Source organism: Pteropus alecto, unplaced genomic scaffold (assembly GCF_000325575.1).
Source record: "Pteropus alecto unplaced genomic scaffold, ASM32557v1 scaffold87, whole genome shotgun sequence".
Classification (NCBI taxonomy): domain Eukaryota; kingdom Metazoa; phylum Chordata; class Mammalia; order Chiroptera; family Pteropodidae; genus Pteropus; species Pteropus alecto.
In genome coordinates this window covers 14,698,374-14,707,726 of record NW_006443225.1, presented here as the reverse complement: position 1 = coordinate 14,707,726, position 9,353 = coordinate 14,698,374, and the positions used below count along the sequence as shown (strand labels likewise).

General features: G+C 39.8%; 1 long non-coding RNA gene across 1 annotated transcript; it reads left to right on the top strand.

The window, feature by feature from the left end:
- Positions 1-2,400: 2,400 nt before the first annotated feature.
- Positions 2,401-5,856, top strand: LOC112472596. The gene is made up of 3 exons (XR_003043709.1): positions 2,401-3,024; positions 5,236-5,453; positions 5,719-5,856. It is a non-coding gene; the product is annotated as an uncharacterized LOC112472596 (long non-coding RNA).
- The last annotated feature ends 3,497 nt before the right edge of the window (positions 5,857-9,353 follow it).

Genomic DNA, 9,353 nt, shown 5'->3' with positions numbered 1-9,353 from the left:
ACAGCACAAGAAGGAATCGGTTGTGGGAAATCTGGTTATATTCTGTTTCTCTATGTGGGTGATAGCTATATCAGTGTATTCACTTTATGAAAATTCACTGAACATGACTTATGCATTTTTCAATAACATATCATAACTGAATAAAAAGTTTACCTTAAAAACTTGTTTATGACACATCAAATATTATCAAAGCCTTTATATGTTCTAATTTTACGCATTTATTATTGCCTTACGGCTGCAGTTTAAATCCTGAGTCTTTATAGCTGTTAAGAACACCTAGGTTGGAATGGGCCCTACCACTTGCTCACAAGTTGTGTGACCTTGCATAAATCATGCCTCAATTTTCTCTTCTGTATATTGGGCATAATAATAACACCCTCATTGTAGGCTTTTGGGGAGGATTAAAGGGCTTGATAAATACGAAGAGTTTAGAAGGAAGCCAGTAAATGCTCAATATTAACCGAAAAAGCAGGACATGTGCTACCTGGAAAAAGGGTGATGATTCAGAAGAGATTGCTCCTTTAGGCTCTAATGGGCCTATGGGAAGTTAGTCTTGTTTACAAACAATGCAGGGCCTAAGGGCATAAAGGTCAAGGTATATTATGGACTGAGTGAACAAACCGCAAATTTCCATATTCAAACCTTTTTTTTTTTTTGTCATGCAAGGCTCTCAAATGGAAGATTCTTCCTCCTTTCCTCCAAGCCAGTTCCTCTTCTTTCCAGCAAGGAGTTAAGGGTTTTTCTTAGGTGTACCAACCAATTCATTCAGAGCCACCAAGTAAATGTAGCGTATTTTTCTGTGGCTTCAACTTACTGAAAGATTTAGGGAAGTGAAACATTTTTTTATGTTTAAAGCAATAATATAAAATGAGGTAGAATGAAAAATGTGTATTTTTGATTAGGATATAATCATAATCATCAAAATTTTAGTTTAGGACTACTTCCAGCTACATACTACATACTCTGTCCTCTTACTAGTATTTCCTTGAAGAAAAATTAAGACGTACTGGCCTAATAGGGTGGGTCAAAAGTTATGTTAAAATCCTATCCCAGCAGAAAGTCAATAATGCAGAGTCTTATTGGGTTTTGGGCCAGAAAAAAAGCCTGGAAGAGTGTTGTAGCCGCCAGCCCCTGAAAGACACACGGACCACCAGAAATCAGTGAGTCATAGGAAACACTCTCTCTATTCAGCCAGCTGGGTCTGCCAGGGGTACGCAGAACCCAAATGTAGAGGTACAGGGTTTTTAAGCCCTAAATCCCATTCCTCATTCTGTCTTAAACACAAAGGTCTATTTTTCTCCTATTCACTACCTGTCAACCCACAGGTCAGGTGTGCAAGTGGGGGTACAGAAGCAGAAAGCTTATTGTTAGAATGTTATGTTCCCATGGGTGATAGCCTATGTTCCCATGGGCGATAGCCAAGCAGTAATTTTCCAGCCAGCACAGAGGAGATCTCTCATAAAAGTCATTCTGTCTTAAACACAAAGGTCTATTTTTCTCCTATTCACTACCTGTCAACCCACAGGTCAGGTGTGCAAGTGGGGGTACAGAAGCAGAAAGCTTATTGTTAGAATGTTATGTTCCCATGGGTGATAGCCTATGTTCCCATGGGCGATAGCCAAGCAGTAATTTTCCAGCCAGCACAGAAGAGATCTCTCATAAAAGAAAAAAAAAAAAAAATCATTTTTTTAAACCTGCTTGTCAGGATGGATAGTAATTCTTCTGAATTAATACTTTAACATTGCTATGATCGGAAATCTCAACTGTGATTAATGTAAAACAGATGCCATAAAACTCAGAATACATGAAGTTCCAATAACACTTTAGCCATATATATTTTAATTTAATGGTACATTTTAATTGTAAATCAAACACATGGCATTTTAGTAAAACTTATATGTAATTAGTAAACATTCTGTAATGGGAAAATGATTTTTGGCAGAAAGGTCTATAAGGTATCATTCTCTCCCTTCATGATGGCTTTAAAGGAAATGGATCCCAGTAGTATGAGGTGAAGAAAGGCGGGGCGGGGGGTGCGGGGTGCAGGGAATTAGGGAGAATCTTGAGTTTGATGATTTTTGAAGTCATCACTCGGGTAAAATTAGATTATATTTCTTGCAATTTGAGTTTGTTTACCGAGATCCGTAATTGCTATGCTTATCTTTAGGTAAAAGGCTGCTATGAGGGGAGAGATTTAATTAATGAATTTCTTTCTTTATTATTTGTTTGTTTGATTATTGGTGATGATCCTAAGAGGACAAACATGAAAGCAAAGACTGAAGTTTTGGGGGGGCAAAATTGACTGATCATCTATGCTTTCTAACCATTAGAGCTTTCTCACAATGAAGTACTGCCAGGTAATGATTTCTTACCATTAGAATCACTGATGTAGTGGCTAGAGATACTGTGGAAAGATTTCACTACGGGCTGAATTGTCCCACCCCAATTCATATGTTGAAGCCCCAGTCTTAGCAGACAGGGCCTATAAGGAGGTAATTAAAGATAATGAGATCATAAGGGTGGGGCCCTGATATGATAGGAGTAGGGTCCTTATGAGAGACATTAGAGAACTTACTCTCTATCACCTCCCTTCTTCCAAAGCCATGTGAGGACACAGTGAAAGATAACCCTCTGCAAGCCAGGAAGAGAGACTTTACCAGGAGCCAAATCAGCCAGTACCTTGATCTAGGACTTCCCACCCTCCAGAACTGGTAGAAAATTAATTTCTGTGGTTTAAGCCGCCCAGTCTGTGGTATTTCGTATGGCAGCCCGAGCTAATACAGATTCCTATAAAGCCTAGATGACAGTCCCCATGCCGTTGCCATGCCCAAGACTGTTTTTGCCTTGGACTGCTTTCTAAGGAACACTACAAAACCCTCAAGTTCCTTAAATTCTTACGACTACCTGAAACCAGGAGCTCTGACTCTATACTATTTCCTTTTCCCCCTAGAAGCCTCCCCAGGAGAGCAGACAGCAGCCAGAGATCACTTTCCTTGTCGCTGTTCCTTACTAAAAAAAAAAGAGGTAAATATGGCAAAATGTTCAGATTCGTTAAAGTTGGGTGGCAGATATGTGTTTATTCTATTCTCCATACTTCGTAAATTTGAAATAGTTCATAAAATCTTTTTAAAAATAAAAATATTCAGAGTAAAGTTGGGCCGTAACAATTCTAAATAACAGATTTGCCTTTCCAAATTTACCAGTTCCTTGACTAAACAGACTAAATTGGCTTATTTTTGTTAGCCCTGGTGATATCTTTATTCTTCCCAGTAGAGGTCACTATGTAATGAAATATTTTGTTAGACAAAAGAATACATAGTATAATCCCTCCCCCCCATGCAAAGATTTTCAATCTTAAAATCTATGAAATTCTTTCCTAGTTCACTTGCAAGTCCAGTGTGCAAAAGAGCTAAACACCAGATAGGATGGAGGCAAGAAATTAGAAAAGCTGGTTTGAAAGTCCCTGCACAAATACTGGTGTTAAAGAATAACATTCAGCTGCGTCAAAATTTGAAGATCTAATTGGCTTTATGAATGGACTCATGAACTGGGCAGCGTTCCACCCAACAACTGGAAGGGCTCTTGGATGAGCTGCAAAAAATGGGAGGTTTTTCTACGCAGAAAGAAAGTGAAACTAAGAAGTTAAAAGAGTGGATTGTTTTAGGCAGGGGTAACTTCCTTCAGGGCAGGCAGAGGGTTTTCAGGAAATTCCAGATTGATTGGTTTAAAATTCCATTCCTGGGAAAGGTGGAAACTGTAATTAAGTTAGTTATTAAGTTTTGGTTTGGTTTAGCAAAAATACCTCCATTTTGGCCTAACATTCCTCTCTCTGCTCTCCACAGAGCACCAATGTGGTACCTGTTGGGACCAAATACATGAGAATCGGAGTGCCACTCAGAGAGCCTTCGGGAAAGTAGAAGAGGCAAGGTGGCACCCCCAGAATCATACCATAAGGCCATCATCTTGAAATTTCTACCAGGCTCAGCATGTGAGAAACTAGCCGATGATGGTCATAGTTCAAGTAGGACCTTTGCTACTTTCTCGCCCCCCTTCTCTTCCAGTGCGCCAGCCGTGAAGGGTTAAAACTTAGGGAGGAGGGAACAGAGAAACAGAGATGCCAGCCCAGCCCTCACCTCCCACCCCCACACCAGGCTTCCATTCCGAATCAGGCTTAAGCGGGTAGGAGAGAGATTTGACATTAAATCAAATTCAGAGTTCTGCTTGACTTCTGGATGGGACATTCTAGTTACTGTATTTGGCTTATGTTTGTCCATTAAAGTGACCACAGGACCTAAGAATGAAGAACAGAAAAGTCAGAGGCCTGATAATTTCCATCAAGGATCGGTGTGAAATTATCGACATTAAATAAAATTAAAAAAAAAAAAAAAAGATTAAATTTAAAAAGTAGGCGAGTTTTCCTTAAGTCATGATTGGTACTAATTCAACATGATTGGTACCAATTTCAAATACTTAAATCCACACAGAAAGAGTTTCCATTTAAATAAGGGTTTCTCAGTCTTGGCGTTATTGCCATTTTGGGCCAGATAACTCTTGGTTGCAGGGTGTTTATAGCAGCCCTGGCCTCCACCCACTAGATGCCTGTAGCACTCCTCCCCACCCCACCCCCCAGCCCTGACAAAAATGTCCCTAGATACTGCAAAGGCCCCCTGCCAGGCGGGGGGCAGGGGGCGGCAGGGCGGGGGGAGGCAGGGAATGAGGTGGGGTAAGTAGGGGCTGAGAGAAATTGCCCCGAGCTGAGAAATACTGATATAAAGTAATACTTTTTTAAGTCAAAGATTTATTTCTCATTTATTAATCATCCTCTATTTGTTTTGTAAATCTAGGTAGTCATACTTTACTTTTTTTTTTTTAGGTAAGATATAGCAGCCACCTGACTTTTACAGTTGTTCTCATCCTGAAACAAGTTCATAGAATTTTTGTGGAAAATTTATCTCACATTGGTCAAAATCACTGACATTATAGGGCAGTCACAATAAATAGTCTGTTGCTTAATAGCTATATTATGTTTATAATGCCTCTAATCTTATTAAATGAAAATTTAAGTAAAATCGATGCTGCCTTTTATTTTGTGAAATAGTAAATGATAATTATATTATCCCAATTTTTATTGTTATTAGACTTTTATGCTAAAATCTTACCCAGGGAAGACCCTCTTGCAGCATCTGATGCTAGATGGAAAGCGTAGGTGTAACTTTTTTTAAAACTGTTTTCCAGGAAGTGTACTGTGCTTCAGAAGCTTTGACACGATAGGCTTTGACCCACTGCTTTGGCCACACAGATCCTTCCTTCCGCATTCCTTGGCTACGAGAGAAAGAGAAGCTAATGAGGTGGAGTGAACTCTGCCACCACCTGTAAATCCAGAGGTCTGGATCTAGAAAATTCCCTTCAGCATATCAGAAGCACATGTTTTTGATTGAGAGGTAAATGATAGGGTATGTTTTCATGTTTTAAAGGAAAGTTTTAACATACTCTACCTCCCATACTTTAATTACTGCTTTATTTCTGGACGACATTTTAGTTTACTATTGTGAAAAAAAAAAAACCAAAACTGAGGGATCTAAGATTTTCTTACCAGTTAACCTGTTACTGTTTCATAAATGCTGGCAGATGATACGACAATTTTGGATCAGAGACAAAAGACTTCATTACTTATGGCACAGCAAGCATAATATTGTGTTGGTTCTCGCTTCCCTCCAGGTCCCACTGGGGTGTGACAGGGCAGTACAGGTGGGTGCTGTGCATGTAGTGGATTGTGTCACACCGAGGAACACTGAACTTGAGGACTCCACTGCTTTTATAATGAGGGGTAAGTGTGCCTTCTCTTTGTCTGGCGGGAGACATTGCCTTATTCCTCAAGGTCGTTTGTTACAAGTACGCCTTCGAGAAAAGAGCTGTCAGGGCCTTGCATTCTTGGCATAACTAGCAAGGACACGCAAGGACACTCAGAGCCCGTGGAGATTGCCACCCCCAACAATTACACGTATATACAATTTCCTGTCCAAGCTGATCGGAGGCTAGTAGGTAGAGATAAGTGAGGATACTTGATTGAAGAAGGAAATGGGAGGGAAGAGAGAAAAGCAGTTCTTTTCAGGCAGAAATGGCATTCAATTACCGATTCTCAGCGATAAATTTTACCTAGAGAATTGGAACAATTTAAAATCTTATTTGGATTAAGAGAAAAGCCACCGAAGGAAGCACAGATTCATTCCTCTGAAATTCATCCTAAAAAAAAATACATGAGGGAACCGAAGGAATTAAGGGAACTGCACACCCAGCACGACATACAACTGATGCTCTAAAGGACGAGCGTGAAGATGTCATCCACATCCATGCTATCATGGACCAACTCAGCTTGGGCTAAAAGCCGTGATAAAAAGGTGAGAAACGATGCCCAGGAGCACCTAGTTTTGAGTCTGCAGCCTAAAACAAAAACCAGCTATTAAACTGAAAGCATAAAAAAAAGAAAAATCTTAGTTGGATTAATTTTGCTGCTAGAAAGGGTCTATCTGTCCATCTACCTATTATCTATCAATTATCTATCTATCATCTATCTAATTATTTATCATCATCTATTTATCTATCATCTAGCTACCTACTTATTACCTGTCATCCATCCATCTATCCATTTAATATCATGAGTTGAAGAGATTAGCACCTTTATAAGTAGTATTACGTACTTGATAAAACAAATCTGTACTTTATTCTCAAATGCCTTATTACCTGGTAAAGACAGTAAAATGGGGAGCTCTTCAGGTAGCAATGGGCCCTTCCAGGAGACCCTTCCTTTAGTTACAGTGCATTAGTGGCTACCTACAAAGTTACCGGTGTATCTGACATGAAGAACTATAGTTCTTAAGCCAATAAAAATAACACAGTAAACATAAATTAGAATTCTAAGATTTTATAGCAAGAACATAAAAAAGTATAATTATCGATCTTTTCATAACACTTCTGAAATAAATGCAAGGTTTGAATGCATTCAGTAGGGCAAGAATATTATTTTTAAAGAATCAATACATAGATAGCTATAATGCTTAATAGAAAAAATTTTCAGTAGAAAATTGCCCCAGGGGCAAATTTGGGCAGGAATTTAGAGAATGGCTTTTATTTCTACTCAGAATTTCTGTATTACAACATATCAAAAATTATACCAAGGAACTTTCACCAGGCCATTGACATACTAAATATAATGATGGCGACTGGAATGTTGCTGAGATGACAGTTTTCCATTGCTGTGTAACAAACCATCTGCAAACTTAGTGAATTAAAAAATAAATCATTTGTTTACCTCATGATTTTGCATTTTGAATTTATAAGGAGGAGAGAGCTTGCTTCCTGTCTCTTTCCGCCCTGTGAGGACATAAACAGGAAGACGCTTCTCACTAGGAACTGAACCGGATGGCATCTTAGTCTTGGAGTGCCAGCCTTCAGAACTGGGAGAAATTAATTTCTGTTGTTCAAGAGTACACAGCTCTATACTTCCAGCAGTCTGATGGAGTCAGAAGCCTGACCACACTGTCAGGCAACCTTGTGTGCCTGGACTCATCGTTGGGGTGGGGAGGCTGGGAGAGCCAGACCAGATGAACTAGCCAGGAGCCAAGTGGGTATTTTTTTTTTAATAATTACTTTTTTGCTATTTAGAATGCCACCCCCAAACTGGGGCTTAAAACAACCACGGTTATTTCTCATGATTCCTGGTTGGTGATCTGGGTAGTCACGCTGGGGATTACTCTCATTTTCACAGTCATGTGCTGGGAGAGGGTTCTAGGTGGCCTCACTCACATTTCCGGCTGATGGTCTGGCTGTTAGTTGGGGTGCCTTGGCTCTGCTCCATGTGGCCACTCCTTGTCCGTTAATTTAGACTAGGCTTTTCCAGCATGGGTGACCTCTAGGTCCCAAAAATGTGAGAACTAAAGCCGCAAGTCTCTTGTGGCCTAGGCTTTGGGATTTGCACACAGTTTCTTCTATCACATTCTTTTGGTTAAAAAAAAAAAAGTCACAGGCCTCGTGATGAGAGGTACTTCGGTATCACCATCGCGAGGGGCCACAGATACAGGGTAGCATGATTCTTTTGAGGCCATTATTATAATCATCATCACAGTATTTATGTATCAGTTGTATATTGCTGTATAACAAATCACCCCCAAACTTAATACCAGAGTGTTTGACTGAATGTGGAAAAATGAGAAGCTGGGGTCAGTTGGTCAGTCTGGGCTGGTGGCTACTTGACAGGGTTGTACGTGATAGCCAAAATGACTCAACGTGAGAGAAGACAGCTATATACATGGAGGAAACAAAGGTTTCTATCAAGTAGCAAATCAGTAGAAGGAGACAGAGTATGGACAGCGGTGGAGAAAGTATGCAAAATCTGTTCTGAATGTGACATTTGCATGCTAGCTGGCCGTGAGATGGTCAAACAGAAAAGCCCTGCAAACTCTACAGCCAGGGGAAATGTTTAGCTGCTACACAGGATGCGCCATGAGAGTCCTTGTGTCTTCCCCAGAGGCATTTTGTCGTGATGAGACTAATGTGGAATTTATCCTCCCACTAAAAGGATGAGATCATAAACTACCCCTGCCATCATCACAATTTGGGCAGAACCCAGAAGCAGATGGCCAGACAATATGGAGGCTCTAATTAAGGAGAGAAAGCTGCAGGGCCACCAAAATAGAAGGAGACATCTTCCCTTGGTAGTAACTAAGCAGTTGCAGGCATTTTGCAGGGTGTTTTGGAGGAAAACAAAGTCTTATTTTTGTCTGGGTGTGCTATACAAGGTCCAGGTGAAATTCTTCCGTTCCAAGTGCCTTTTTTTGTTGTTGTTATTGTTGGAACCATCCATTCCACATGGAACCATTTTTGGTTTTGGTTTTGAAAGACTTTGAACAACTTCTGATATTTCTGACCCGGGCAGAACTGAAGGCAATACAGATTTTCAATTTTATGCATTCATATTCTGTGGTTCATACAGAATCTCTTGCTGGTCCAAGGGCTAGTAGTATTATGACAGTCATAATACTAAACAACAGTCATTTAAAAGGAATGTTCTCTTTTTTTAAAAGCACGTTCACATTTATAATTTTTATCTTATCTTATCTCACTGGTGAAACGGGGTTTTCTATGGCTCACGAAACAGAACTCTAGATAGCCTGCGAAGAATCAGAAACTGTGAAAGACAAAATGGTGCCAATCCCATCAATTTCCTTTTAATAATTTGGGCATTTTGTTATTCCCTTCTCTAGTTTAAAAGTGCACTATTTTTAGCGAAAAGCAAAAACATCATAGTTGGAAGCCAAAATTTAATTAGAACCCATAAATGCTAATTTTGTTCTTCC